At 44.5% G+C, this 15,868-nt stretch overlaps 1 protein-coding gene across 7 annotated transcripts in view; it reads left to right on the forward strand.

Moving 5' to 3' along the window:
- wscd2 (WSC domain containing 2) overlaps positions 1 to 15,868 on the forward strand; it is a 110,273-nt gene that overhangs the window by 38,156 nt on the left and 56,249 nt on the right. The window lies entirely within an intron of this gene.

Genomic DNA, 15,868 nt, shown 5'->3' on the forward strand with positions numbered 1-15,868 from the left:
ACTGTACCCTACTACAGCTCGTGTTAGACTGTACCCCACTACAGCTAATGTTAGACACTGTACCCTACTACAGCTCGTGTTAGACTGTACCCCACTACAGCTAATGTTAGACACTGTACCCTACTACAGCTAGTGTTAGACTGTACCCTACTACAGCTAGTGTTAGACTGTACCCTACTACAGCTAGTGTTAGACACTGTACCCTACTACAGCTAGTGTTAGACACTGTACCCTACTACAGCTAGTGTTAGACACTGTACCCTACTACAGCTAGTGTTAGACACGGTACCCTACTACAGCTAGTCTTAGACTGTACCCTACTACAGCTAGTGTTAGACACTGTACCCTACTACAGCTAGTGTTAGACTGTAGCCTACTACAGCTGGTGTTAGACTGTACCCTACTACAGCTAGTGTTAGACACTGTACCCTACTACAGTTCGTGTTAGACACTGTACCCTACTACAGTTAGTGTTAGACACTGTACCCTACTACAGCTAGTGTTAGACACTGTACCCTACTACAGCTAGTGTTAGACACTGTACCCTACTACAGCTAGTGTTAGACACTGTACCCTACTACAGTTCGTGTTAGACACTGTACCCTACTACAGTTAGTGTTAGACACTGTACCCTACTACAGCTAGTGTTAGACTGTACCCTACTACAGCTGGTGTTAGACTGTACCCTACTACAGCTAGTGTTAGACTGTACCCTACTACAGCTAGTGTTAGACTGTACCCTACTACAGCTAGTGTTAGACACTGTACCCTACTACAGCTAGTGTTAGACTGTACCCTACTACAGCTAGTGTTAGACACTGTACCCTACTACAGCTAGTGTTAGACTGTACCCTACTACAGCTAGTGTTAGACACTGTACCCTACTACAGCTAGTGTTAGACTGTACCCTACTACAGCTAGTGTTAGACTGTACCCTACTACAGCTAGTGTTAGACTGTACCCTACTACAGCTAGTGTTAGACACTGTACCCTACTACAGCTAGTGTTAGACTGTACCCTACTACAGCTAGTGTTAGACTGTACCCTACTACAGCTAGTGTTAGACACTGTACCCTACTACAGCTAGTGTTAGACTGTACCCTACTACAGCTAGTGTTAGACACTGTACCCTACTACAGCTAGTGTTAGACTGTACCCTACTACAGCTAGTGTTAGACACTGTACCCTACTACAGCTAGTGTTAGACTGTACCCTACTACAGCTAGTGTTAGACTGTACCCTACTACAGCTAGTGTTAGACTGTACCCTACTACAGCTAGTGTTAGACTGTACCCTACTACAGCTAGTGTTAGACTGTACCCTACTACAGCTAGTGTTAGACTGTACCCTACTACAGCTAGTGTTAGACTGTACCCTACTACAGCTGGTGTGCGACACATCTGTACAACTTCTGTCATGTCACTAACCTTAGTAAACAGTGTTTCACCAGTTGCCAGGGACAACATATTTCCTTGTGCTACTTCATGAGAGACGGATAGATAATAAAGGAGCACTAGTGGTGTCAACCTCTTTTTGTTAGCTTCAGAGGACCATCGAACGACACAGGAAATGTCTGGGGATTGTCCCACACAGCCTCACTGATGAGCTTCCACAGCCTTTGAGTGGCTACCATTAATTAATTGTATTTGGAATTGAGCCAATCACTGAGGCCGGGCGGCACACTCTAGGATCAAACATGGGGTCTAATTAAAATGGTTGGCACGAAGATGTGAAACTGTGTGGCTGGATACCACTGCACCACTGCCAGAGACACAGAGCAAACGAAGCGGCTCCCGTGCTCTGGCCCCTACTGCCCCTCAATACTTATATTGCAGGGACATCCTGGGCACAGCAGTTTTCAAGGCTCCAGTAACACTGAAAAGGCACCATTTGTGGTAAAATGTAGAAAGAGCTGTGTCACTGAGGAACTAACCCTCGAATGGGTCTTCATGTTCAAACCTCAGTTAAAGCATTGTCTTGGGATACTGTATCAACAGATTCACGAAGTGCTTGGTTTAGGTGTTTTATTTCATTTTTGATATATATATATATATATATATATATATATATATATATATATATATATATATATATATATATATAAACTCAGCAAAAAAATAAACGTCCCTTTTTCAGGACCCTGTCTTTCAAAGAAAATTCATAAAAAATCTAAATAACTTCACAGATCTTCATTGTAAAGGGTTTAAACACTGTTTCCCATGCTTGTTTAATGAACCATAAACAACTGATGAACTTACACCTGTGGAACAGTCGTTTAGACACGAACAGCTTACGACGGTAGGCAATTAAGGTCACAGTTATGAAAACTTAGGACACTAAAGAGGCCTCTACTGACTCTGAAAAACACCAAAGGAAGATGCCGACGGTCCCTGCTCATCTGCGTGAACGTGCCTTAGGCATGCCGCAAGGAGGCATGAGGACTGCAGATGTGGCCAGGGCAATAAAATGCAATGTCCGTATTGTGAGACGCCCAAGACCACGTGTAACAACCCCTGCACAGGATCGGTACATCCAGACATCACACCTGCGGGACAGGTACAGGATGGCAACAACAACTGCCTGAGTTACACCAGGAACGCAAAATCCCTCCATCAGTGCTCAGACTGTCCGCAATTGGCTGAGAGAGGCTGGACTGAGGGCTTGTAGGCCTGTTGTAAGGCAGGTCCTCACCAGACATCACCAGAAACATCGTTGCCTATGGGCACAAACCCACCGTTGCTGGACCAGACAGGACTGGCAAAAGTGCTCTTCACTGACGAGTCGCGGTTTTATATCACATGGGGTGATGGTTGGATTCTCGTTTTTCGTTGAAGGAATGAGCGTTACACCGAGGCCTGTGCTCTGGAGCGGGATCGATTTGGAGGTGGAGGGTCCGTCATGGTCTGGGGCGGTGTGTCACAGCATCATCGGACTGAGCTTGTTGTCATTGCAGGCAATCTCAACGCTGTGCGTTACAGGGAAGCCATCCTCCTCCCTCATGTGGTACCCTTCTTGCAGGCTCATCCTGACATGACCAGCATGACAATGCCACCAGCCATAATGCTCGTTCTGTGCATGATATCCTGCAAGACAGGAATGTCAGTGTTTTGCCATGGCCAGCAAAGAGCCCAGATCTCAATCCCATTGAGCACGTTTGGGACCTGTTGGATCGGAGGGTGAGGGCTAGGGCCATTCACCCCAGAAATGTCCGGGAACTTGCAGGTGCCTTGGTGGAAGAGTGGGGTAACATCTTACAGCAAGAACTGGAAAATCTGGTGCAGTCCATGAGGAGGAGATGCACTGCAGTACTTAATGCAGCTGGTGGCCACACCAGATACTGTAACTTTTTATTTTGACCCACCCCCCTTTGTACAGGGACACATTATTCCATTTCTGTTAGTCACAAGTCTGTGGAACTTGGATCAGTTTATGTCTCAGTTGTTGAATCTTGTTATGTTCATACAAATATTTACACATGTTAAGTTTGCTGAAGATTAACGCAGTTGGCAGTGAGAGGACTTTTTTTTTTGCTGAGTGAGTATATATATAAGCGTTTACTCCTCCTTCGATGGTACTTTTATGATCTTCTGCTCACCAAATGACGATGCTTTAACAATCCCAAATTAAATCCAATGCATTGACCAAAAAATGGTAGCTTTAAAAAAAATGTCATTTTAACACTCAATCACTCTTTAGAACATGATTTCTACAGGTGTCTGTGCTAGCATTACTATGAAGCAGGCCCCCATCAGCCATGCACCCAAAGTGATCCACTATGAGAGTGGGAGGCAGGGGACGTGCAATCACTGCACTAGGTTCTAAAGTAAACATGGTCATTGTTATCACTGGGGGAGGGATGAGGTCTTTCGTGTGATTTGGTTTGAGAGCCATGACTGATGCATACTGGCAGCTAGCAGGGTAAATATATCGGGAGAGGAGAGAGGAATGAGGGGCCCCTGAGTAAAGGGGTTTGTTGTGCCTGTTTAACAGGAGATAATGCTTTTAACCAATTTAGTGCCTGATGGACAATTATGCAATGTAGGGATAGATGGAGGTGGGCTTTGTTCACATGCATATTTTCTTCACATGCACACAAACACACAGGCTCACACGTATACACAGAGGCACAAATTGCTCTGTTGCATAGTGGTGCCAGTGCACATGACACCCCATTGTTTTTGGCGATGGTAGTGTTGAATACTAGAGTGCTGTAGTAATATGTCTGTGTCTATTCTCTATTATTGTTAATGACTGCTATCAGTTCTGCTAGCAGTCTCCTTGGACAAGAAGGGGCCTTAAGGAGGGTTGGTCTCAAAATCCTCTCTATGGCCCCAGACAGTCCTTTCTATGGCCCCACACTAGCGCCTCTCCAGCCCCACACTAGCCCCTCTCCAGCCCCACACTGGCCCCTCGTCAGCCCCATACAGTCCTCTCATCAGCCCCACACTGGCCCCTCGTCAACCCCACACAGTTCTCTCGTCAGCCCCACACAGTTCTCTCGTCAGCCCCACACTGGCCCCTCGTCAACCCCACACAGTTCTCTCGTCAGCCCCATACAGTTCTCTCGTCAGCCCCATACAGTCCTCTCGTCAGCCCCACACTGGCCCCTCGTCAACCCCACACAGTTCTCTCGTCAGCCCCATACAGTTCTCTCGTCAGCCCCATACAGTCCTCTCGTCAGCCCCATACAGTCCTCTCGTCAGCCCCACACTGGCCCCTCGTCAACCCCACACAGTTCTCTCGTCAGCCCCATACAGTTCTCTCGTCAGCCCCATACAGTTCTCTCGTCAGCCCCATACAGTCCTCTCGTCAGCCCCACACTGGCCCCTTGTCAACCCCACACAGTTCTCTCGTCAGCCCCATACAGTTCTCTCGTAAGCCCCATACAGTTCTCTCGTCAGCCCCATACAGTCCTCTCGTCAGCCCCACACAGTCCTCTTGTCAGCCCCATACAGTCCTCTCGTCAGCCCCATACAGTCCTCTCGTTAGCCCCACACTGGCCCCTCGTCAACCCCACACAGTTCTCTCGTCAACCCCACACAGTTCTCTCGTCAACCCCACACAATTCTCTCGTCAACCCCACACAGTTCTCTCGTCAGCCCCATACAGTCCTCTCGTCAACCCCACACTGGCCCCTCGTCAACACCACACAGTTCTCTCGTCAACCCCACACAGTTCTCTCGTCAACCCCACACAGTTCTCTCGTCAGCCCCATACAGTCCTCTCGTCAGGCCCACACTGGCCCCTTGTCAGGGCCACACTGGCCCCTTGTCAGGGCCACACTGGCCCCTTGTCAGGGCCACACTGGCCCCTTGTCAGCCCCACACTGTCCTCTCGTCAGCCCCACACAGTCCACTCGTTAGGCCGATACAGTCCTCTCGTCACACTACCCCTTGACAGCCTGGCATAGTACACTCGTTAGGCCGACACAGTTCTCTCGTCACACTGCCCCTTGCCAGCCCCACATAGTACACTCGTTTGGCCAACACAGACCTCTCGTCAGCACCACACAGTTCTCTCGTCAGCCCCACACAGTTCTCTCGCCAGCCTGACACAGTCCTCTTGTCAGGCACACAGTCCTCTTGTCAAGCCCGCACAGTCCTCCCGTCAGACCCCCACAGTCCTCTTGTCAGGCTTGCACAGTCCTCTTGTCAGGCTTGCACAGTCCTCTTGTCAGGCCCGCACAGTCCTCTCGTCAGGCCCGCACAGTCCTCTCGTCAGGCCCGCACAGTCCTCTCCTCAGGTCCGCACAGTCCTCTCGTCAGCCCCACACAGTCCTCTCGTTAGGCCCACACAGGCCTCTCGTCAGCCCCACACAGTCCTCTCGCCAGCCCCACACAGTCCTCTCGCCAGCCCCACACAGTCCTCTCGCCAGCCCCACACAGTCTTCTCGTCAGCCCCACACAGTCCTCTCGTCAGACCCCCACAGTCCTCTCGTCAGGCTCGCACAGTCCTCTTGTCAGGCCCGCACAGTCCTCTCATCAGGCCCGCACAGTCCTTTCGTCAGGCCCGCACAGTCCTCTCGTCAGGCCGGCACAGTCCTTTCGTCAGGCCCGCATAGTCCTCTCGTCAGGTCCGCACAGTCCTCCTGTCAACCCCACACAGTCTTCTCATCAGTCCCACACAGTCCTTTCGTCAGCCCCACACAGTCCTCTCGTCAGCCCCACACAGTCCTCTCGCCAGCCCCACACAGTCCTCACGTCAGCCCCACACAGTCCTCTCGTCAGTCGTCTCGTCAAGCCTGCACAGTTCTCTCATCAGCCCCTGCTCAGCCATGTTATTATGCTGTTATCTCTGCTGTAGACCACAATCTCATGAGAGAGGAAAGCAGTCACAGCCAAGCCCAACACAAACAAGGGAGAGGATCGATTAAAATAAATACAACTCAGCTGTTGTCAACTGTTTCCAAAAATGCACCCTTTTCCCTCCCTACAGTATATTGTGCACTGCTTTTGACAAGGGCCCATAGGAGTGAGTTGCCTTTAGGGTGCCATTTGAGATGCAAGCCTTGGTCTAACTGTTTAAGAGCCTCTCCATGTTTCCCAAGAATTCAGGAGTGGAATAGGGTTCTTGGCAAAGAAAATACAAAATATCGGAAATTGGACACATATGTACTGTAAGGTCCAAGCCAAACCACGTTTCATGTCATAGTTGTTTGACCATGGGAGAATGTTATTTTCTGGGACTGATTTGTTTTATTTATTTGATGTACTGCACAACACAGTTTTCCAATTCCTTCTCATCAAAATGTCATTCCTTACTAGGAATATTTCCACATAAAAAAAATTCTTGGCATTGGAACATGATAAATCTTTAAAGACATTTATGGGAATAATGCTGGACTGTCCCTTCATGATGCATGAAATCATGAAAATAATATCTAGAGAAAGGTATCTCTGTCACAACTTCCGCCGAAGTCGGCTCCTTTCCTTGTTCGTGCGGCGTTTGGCAATCGACGCCACCGGCTTTCTAGCCATCGCCGAACCATTTTTCATATGTCCATTTGTTTTGTCTTGTTCCATACACACCTGGTTTTCATTCCCCAATCAATCTACATGTATTTAGTCCTCTGTTCCCCATCATGTCTTTGTGTGTAATTGTTCATTGTTAACGGTGTATGTTCACGCTCAATACTTTTATAGTTTATGTTCCGTGTTTTTGGGCACTTATGTCATGTATTTTGCCTATTGTTGAACGGAATAAAAGTGTGCCTGTTTACTCTGCTCTCCTGCACCTGACTTCACCTCCCTTACACAGCCTTAACACTCTGTACGTGATTTAAACGAAAGATAATCCAATAACCTTACATAGACAAATAAGGATAATGAATGAAAACAGATTTAATAAGTAGTTCCAATTGAATTATATATAAGTGGTCTGTATTATCCTAATCTGGGGCCAAATACATGGCATTTTTAAACAGGACTAACTCAGCCACCTCTCCAAAAGACAAACACTCTTCAGGCTGCTACTGCCTTTCTCTCTCCCTCGCCTTCTTTAACAGCTTTAACCACTCCACTCCTCTACAAACAATGCTCACACTGCCACTCGAGCTACTATCTCTAAAACCCCAATCCAGTCTCTAAAACCGAATCCAATGTCTCTAAACCCCAATCCTGTCTCTAAAACCCAATCCAATGTCTCTAAACCCCAATCCTGTCTCTAAAACAACAATCCAATGTCTCTAAAACCCCAATCCTGTCTCTAAAACCCCAACCCAGTCTCTAAAACCCAATCTAATGTCTCTAAACCCCAATCCTGTCTCTAAAACCCAATCCAATGTCTCTAAAACCCAATCCAATGTCTCTAAACCCCAATCCTGTCTCTAAAACCCAATCCAATGTCTCTAAAACCCAATCCGGTCTCTAAAACCCAATCCAATGTCTCTAAAACCCAATCCTGTCTCTAAAACCCAATACAATGTCTCTAAACCCCAATCCTGTCTCTAAAACCCAATACAATTTATCTAAAACCCAATCCTGTCTCTAAAACCCAATACAATGTCTCTAAACCCCAATCCTGTCTCTGAAACCCAATACAATGTCTCTAAAACCCAATCCAGTCTCTAAAACCCAATACAATGTCTCTAAACCCCAACCCTGTCTCTAAAACCCAATACAATGTCTCTAAACCCCAATCAAGGTCTCTAAAACCCAATACAATGTATCTAAAACACAACCCTGTCTCTAAAACCCAATACAATGTCTCTAAACCCCAATCCTGTCTCTAAAACCCAATACAATGTCTCTAAACCCCAATCCTGTCTCTAAAACCCAATACAATGTCTCTAAAACCCAATCCAGTCTCTAAAACCCAACCCAGTCTCTAAAACCCAATACAATGTCTCTAAAACCCAACCCTGTCTCTAAAACCCAATACAATGTCTCTAAACCCCAATCCTGTCTCTAAAACCCAATATAATGTCTCTAAACCCCAATACTATCTCTAAAACCCAATACAATGTCTCTAAAACCCAATCCAGTCTCTAAAACCCAATACAATGTCTCTAAAACCCAACACTGTCTCTAAAACCCAATACAATGTCTCTAAACCCCAATCCTGTCTCTAAAACCCAATACAATGTCTCTAAAACCCAATCCTGTCTCTAAAACCCAATGCAATGTCTCTAAACCCCAATCCTGTCTCTAAAACCCAATGCAATGTCTCTAAAACCCAATCCTGTCTCTAAAACCCAATCCTGTCTCTAAAACCCAATGCACTTTCTCTAAAACCCAATCATGTCTCTAAAACCCAATACAATGTCTCTAAAACCCAATACTGTCTCTAAAACCCAATGCACTTTCTCTAAAACCCAATCATGTCTCTAAAACCCAATACAATGTCTCTAAAACCCAATCCTGTCTCTAAAACCCAATGCACTTTCTCTAAAACCCAATCCTGTCTCTAAAACCCAATCCTGTCTCTAAAACCCAATGCACTTTCTCTAAAACCCAATCATGTCTCTAAAACCCAATACAATGTCTCTAAAACCCAATACTGTCTCTAAAACCCAATGCACTTTCTCTAAAACCCAATCCTGTCTCTAAAACCCAATACAATGTCTCTAAAACCCAATCCTGTCTCTAAAACCCAATGCACTTTCTCTAAAACCCAATCCTGTCTCTAAAACCCAATCCTGTCTCTAAAACCCAATACAATGTCTCTAAAACCCAATACAATGTCTCTAAAACCCAATACAATGTCCCTAAAACCCAATCCTGTCTCTAAAACCCAATACAATGTCTCTAAAACCCAATACTGTCTCTAAAACCCAATGCACTTTCTCTAAAACCCAATCCTGTCTCTAAAACCCAATCCTGTCTCTAAAACCCAATCCTGTCTCTAAAACCCAATACAATGTCTCTAAAACCCAATACAATGTCTCTAAAACCCAATACAATGTCCCTAAAACCCAATCCTGTCTCTGAAACCCAATACAATGTCTCTAAAACCCAACCCTGTCTCTAAAACCCAATACAATGTCTCTAAAGCCCAATACTGTCTCTAAAAGCTAATGTACTTTCACTAAAACCCAATCCTGTCTCTAAAACCCAATCCTGTCTCTAAAACCCAATCCTGTCTCTAAAACCTAGTGGAAGAAAACTGTATCCATCCAGTCATTCCAATCCATTTTGTATCTGCACAGTGGGGAAGCTATATGAAATTGATTACTGAGTGTCATATGGGGAACATATATAATAGAATGTGACTGAGCTGTCAGAAAGCCGGCAAAGTAGGACTGGGTAGGACTGGGTAGGACAGACAGGCCAGTGTTCAGGGCAGGTGGTCCCAGTAGATTTGTTCCCTGAGTGAGGTGTCACAGAGGGAGGGGACTACCGCCACACTGCAGGATGGCTCTGTGCCTAGTGCTCAATGAGTCCCAGGGCAGATATGAAATATATTTAGGGAGTGTCCTGCAGCGCCATGGTCCACTGCACGCGCTGAGCTCAACGATTAACTCTGACATTTCTCCTCCAAGAATCCGCTCTGATTAAATATTTGCTGGCTCATTTAATATGAATGTGAATTAATGGCCAATCAGAGGGCTAGCGCCTGTCCTGTATGACTGATGGCTCAGCAATGACTTGGCTGACAGATTCGCCACTCTCACCACTACCACCCTCCCCTCTCTCCTCCCTTAACCTCCTCAACTGCTCTCCACAAAAAGTCATGCTTCCATTTTTCTCAATCATTTCTGGATAATACTGGAGGAGGTTCAGAGAGTGCAGCAACAAGGGCCTCTTGTAGCTCATATAACCATTGTAATTGTAAACAGAATGAGGACACCTGTCGCTCTCTACCCCCTCCTATCTCCTCTGGCTCACTGGGCTCTACTTCCGGCTGGCGCTAAGGAGGCGCAAGTGTCAAACGCACCTTAGTTTGTAGTTTCGTCATGTAAAAACTGCCGCACTGGCATTTTCCAGCCCTAATGCCAGGCCCGACAATTTATCTGTCTAACATCAGATCACTTGCCCTGAGGTGGGAGGTGTTGCAATATTTTTGGTGTATCCTTAAAAACAAGTCCAAAAGTGACAATTTCATGCAGCGCTAATGGGAAGTTTTAAGACCCAGAAAAAGGTAACGTAGTTGATAATGGCATGGGTTTTGAGAGGAGAAGCGCTGCCAGGGCGGGCTCTCGCCTTTAGCGGGCCCTAAACAATATTTGTTTGGGTTTTTTACCCTCATGCTTTTTAAAATGTATTTTATTTTATTGAACCTTTATTTAACTAGGCAAGTCGGTTAAGAACAAATTCTTATTTACAATGACGGCCTACCCCTGCCAAACCCGGACGATGCTGGGCCAATTGTCCAATTTCTCTTTGCTAAGAATCTATTTTTGTTTCTTTTGGACCATTTTAATAGAAAACAATCATTTTCAAAGAGCGCCACTCATCCAATTAATAGAAAAGTGTGTTCCTCCAAACTATCCCATTGTTTAATGCCATATCAACAGCAGATTCATTGTTTTATTTGCCTCGCACATCGGCTGCGATACAATTGACAGGAGTCTAGTATTTTGTATACATAAAGACATTGAGGCCTGCAGTACATGTGCACACAGTACCATGGAACAAGAGAAGCGATTTAGGCACAGGAGGTATTTGGGGAGACCGGCTCGTGGTAATGGCTGGAGCGGAATTCATGGAAGGGTATGAAATACATCAAACATGTTTTGATGCCATTCCATTTGCTCTATTCCAGACATTATTATGAGCCGTCCTCCCCTCAACAGCCTCCACTGGATTTATGATATAATGCTTCTGACCCAATCCTATTTAGAAATATTGTTGTTAGTAAAGCAGATTGGTTGTTTTTCATTTTATTTAATAAAAAATTCAAACTTATTAGAAAGACTCAACATCCATGGGTTTATGGTGAGAAAGTACATTGCTCGAATGCATTGCAATTTTGTCTGCTATTTCTGGAGAAGGGCAAGTATGATCTGTAAGATGGTTCCATGATGTTTACATCTGTGAGCAGTACAATGGTGAGTGGACATTCCCCCTTTCCTTTATATTGGATCTTTATCCAGCAATTGTGGTGCCTGTAACTGTATTAGACAGACTGCAATTTACAGGCCTAACCCCTACATCAGTGTGAATGTTATAGCCTACATTTAAAAATGTATTTTCATATTGAAGCAATACAATTAGAACAATGTGGACTGTAAAAATGTTCAACATATTTAGCAAATATGGGGCAGGCTATTTAACGAACTAGGCTATAATGGACTAACATTCTAATTGAAGTTGATGACAGTGCAATACATAAAAGGCCATAAATACACAAAACACATATTTAGCTATGGAGCACGTTCTGATTGGCCAGTGAAGGGCCAAGCTTCTACACACCATAACATGTTTATTCATAAAAACCCATCCCTTTTGCACCACCGCCAGCTACTGGGCCAATAATTACATTTCTGAAAATAGCAAATATATTTCTAACACACCCCCGAACATATAACACTACTACTGCCAGCACTAAGATTTAACATTGTGTTAGGTTTGTTCAAATAGAGCCTACTGTCGAAGCCATCCAAAATCTGTTTCAATGTCTACTTTTGAAGTCAGTGACCACCCTTAATAAAAATCATTTGACCTTGCAAATTTAGAAATGCTCTTATCAAGTGAAGTTTGAAGTTCAATTTCATTTTTTCCATTACATGCTTATAAATTATTAATAGGGTGATTGTCTGTGTGTCTGTGTGTGTGCCATAAAGTACGCGACTACGGCACCTGGTGGAGGTTTGGAGCACCAGTACCCTTAAAGCCCTAGTGCGATCAAAAACATGATTTGCTATGTGTTTTATATATACTGTACTTCCACACTAAGAGGTTGGATTAATACTGTGTAATTGTGAAAATTATGATAATGCCCTTTTAGTGTAAGAGCGGTTTGAAAAGACCCCCTGAAATTTCAGGCTGTTTTGGTGGGATGGAGTTTTGGACTGCCTGGTGACATCACAAGGCGATACATTACGTAATATCACAGCATCTCTCCTCTTTCTAAAGATCTACTTTAACTGTACTGTATATAATAATGAATATGTACTGTATATATGAATAGTGTGTAAATAGTATTTTTGTTGTCTTATTTGATTTCAATTTGTATTTATTTTATTAATGTTCTGTACTTTGTCATGTATTGTATGTTTTATGTTGACCCCAGGAAGAGTAGCTGCTGCATGTGCAGCAGCTGATGGGGATCCTAATATACTAAACTAAAGTAGATACTAAACTAAAGTAAATTATTGCTTGAGAAATTTCTCTTTGCTAAGAATCTATTTTTGTTTCTTTTGGACCATTTTAATAGAAAACAATCACAGTAAAGTAAAATGTAAAAGTTGTAGTGACCAGTTGGGAACCAGAGTAACCATGAAACACAAGGAGGCAAGATTTAATCAAAAAGTAGGTTGTTTGGAAAATGTATAAACAAATTCTGTAGGCCACCCATATAAAGGGGTTAGGTTGAAATCAATTCCACAAAAGGGAAAAATAGTATCTCATGCTTTAAACTGTGGGTGAAATCAGGCAGCCTACCCAGACCACTCCAATCCTTCTTTTACTCCTGCTCCTTCTAGTAGATAGAGACCAGATCCTCTTTCAAATGGTCCTGTGGCACAAAAAAACAGGGAACAGTAAATATGTCTCAACCAGAGGAGGCTGGTGGGATGAGCTTTAGGAGGATGGGCCCATTGCAATTGCTGGAATAGTATAAATGGAACGAAGTGTGTTTGATACCAATCCATTTATTTAATTCCAGCCATTACAATGAGCCCAACCTCCTATAGCTCCTCCCAGCAGCCTTCTCTGGTCTCAACTGTTTGCTCACAAGGTTCAGGAATTGTTGCCGTCATGATAATCACCTCTTCAAATCAATAGACAGCAGTAATAAGCCAATCTTCAACATCAATTATCAATACTTTAAAAGCAGTTGTCCAATCTTTCAAAAATATGTGTCCATTTTTTAAAAGCAGTGAGCCGTGTATAGGTGGCAAATTAAAAAGGAGTGAGATTAAAAGCCAGCAATATCGGTCCTTCAACAGTCCAGTAAAAGCATTTAAAATGTTTCACTTCCCTGTTCAGTTTGTGATACAGTCCAGAATTTGCTGGTTAACCGTTTGATGACACTTCGTCGTCACTAGTTACTACAGCCACAAAGTCATAATAATAGCTAAACCTCTCCTATTTTTACCATTTCAAATCAAATCAAAGTTTACTGGTTGCGTACACAGATTTGCAGATGTTATTGCAGTTGCAGCGAATTGCATAGGTTTCTAGCTCCAACAGTACAGCAATATCTATCAATACAATAACAATACACACATAATCACAAAAATATAAGAAATATGTCAGAGCAATGTCAGAGTCCGGAATATAAATATATACATACATGGTGTGTATAGACAGTATGGAGAGTACATGAATAGAAAAGGTGTGTACAGCAGTAGTTATATAGGATGAGCCATGGATCATGACTAAAATATAGTAAATACACATAAAGTGGGTAAAAAAAATATGTAAACATTGTTAAAGTGACCAGTGTTCAATGTCTCTGTATACATGAGGCAGCAGTCTCTAAGGTGCCGGGCAGATTACCGGGCGATAGCCGGCTAGTGATGGATGTTCAGTCTGATGGTCCAGAGATAGAAACAGTTTTTCAGTGTCTCTGGCATGGCTTTGATACACCTGTACTGTCTCCGTCTGCTAGATGGTAGCAGGGTGAACAGGCTGTGACTCGGGTGGCTGAGGTCCTTGATGATCTTCTTGAACTTCCTATGACACCGGGTGCTGTAGATGTCCTGGAGGGCAGGCAGTGTGCCCTCAGTGATGAGTTGGGCTGACCGCACCACTCTCTGGAGAGTCATGTGGTTGCGTGCGGTGCAGTTGTGGTGATGCAGCCCGACAGAATGCTCTCAATGGTGCAAGTTTGTGAAAGTTGTGCCCCATGTTCAGCCAAGGGTAAACAACAGACTGCTGCGACCTGAATGGCTAAACGCAATACGCAACATCCGGGACTAGCATTCCTAGGCTTAAGCCACTCTAGCATGGTGGTGTAAAATGGTGTTTAAGAAAGTAAGTGTGCATATTTTCCCAATTTATTTTTAGTCTTTGCCATTCAATCGCGACAAGTATTCCCTCCATAGTAACACTCCAATGTTGACAGCGATGCTCCTGCGAGTAAACAGTAAAACCTATGGTGGAATGTGCAATAACATGGCCTTCTTCTACTTCAGCCTTCGTCATTTCATGACAGGTGCAGACAGACAGACAGACAGACAGACAGACAGACAGATACGTTTTTTTAAGGCCTGAGTCTGTAAGCTGCAATGATGAAAAGCCAATATCAGGCATGACAAGAGGTCCATTTATCTGAGCAGACGTGCTCCCAGTTTTAAGACCCCCCTGAAAACCTGCTCGGACCTCTACACCTTAATTCCACAAACCATCGGGTGTAAACACATGCCATATAAGGACAATAGCATGACATAGCCTGCACTTCACTTCGACCATGTACTCACATCATCACCCAAATGTTTCAGTCAAACACAACCATGCCCTGCCTTGTCACTGAGGAACTATCATTCATACTGTGTGGAGTGAGTTGGGACATGTGTGTGTGTCTAAACTTAATTTGACCTGAGCTGATTCATGATCTATCTTGATACCAGAGCTTAATATCTGAGTAAGCTAAATAAAGTCCATGTCAACAAACTAACATATGGACTGTTCTTGGTTTCTCTCAGTCCTCATTAGCTTACAGAAAGACAGAGCTCAGAAGAGTCTGGTGCCTGGTGTGCATCCCAAATAGCACCCTATTCCCTATACTGCACTACTTTTGAACCTAATGGGCCCTGGTCGAAGGTTATGCACAAAAAAGGTAATAGGACACATTGCTGGTATTAATCTTGTGGTTTCTATCCACACCTGGATGTGATCCACTCCCCCAGGATGGTCCTGGATCGTACCCAGACCACCACGGGGGTAATGCAGACAGGGAGATTGGGTTGTTCGGGGTTGCTGGGGGTTTCAGGTGACACAGGTGCTTTGTTGATTTGTCTTGAACCAGACAGCAAGGCACAGGGGCGAGTGTCACCATGGGGGTTCTGAAAAATTCCATGGGCCTCTGGACGGTGTTCTGTTACCACCTCGGTGTGAATCCCCTCCCAGCCAAGTGCCGCTGTGGCCCTGGACAGAACAGAACAGAGAGGCCTTTCACAGGGATAGAGGACCTGGGGAGTTGGCACTCAGCCGCTACAGCAGGGTTCCCCAACAGGCGGCCCGTGGGCCAAATTTGTCCTTCGCATGGTTTTATTTGGCCCCCCAAGTTTTCTGGGAAAAATAATAATAAATTAAATAAATAA

Source organism: Oncorhynchus keta, chromosome 25 (assembly GCF_023373465.1).
Source record: "Oncorhynchus keta strain PuntledgeMale-10-30-2019 chromosome 25, Oket_V2, whole genome shotgun sequence".
NCBI classification, from domain to species: Eukaryota; Metazoa; Chordata; class Actinopteri; order Salmoniformes; family Salmonidae; genus Oncorhynchus; species Oncorhynchus keta.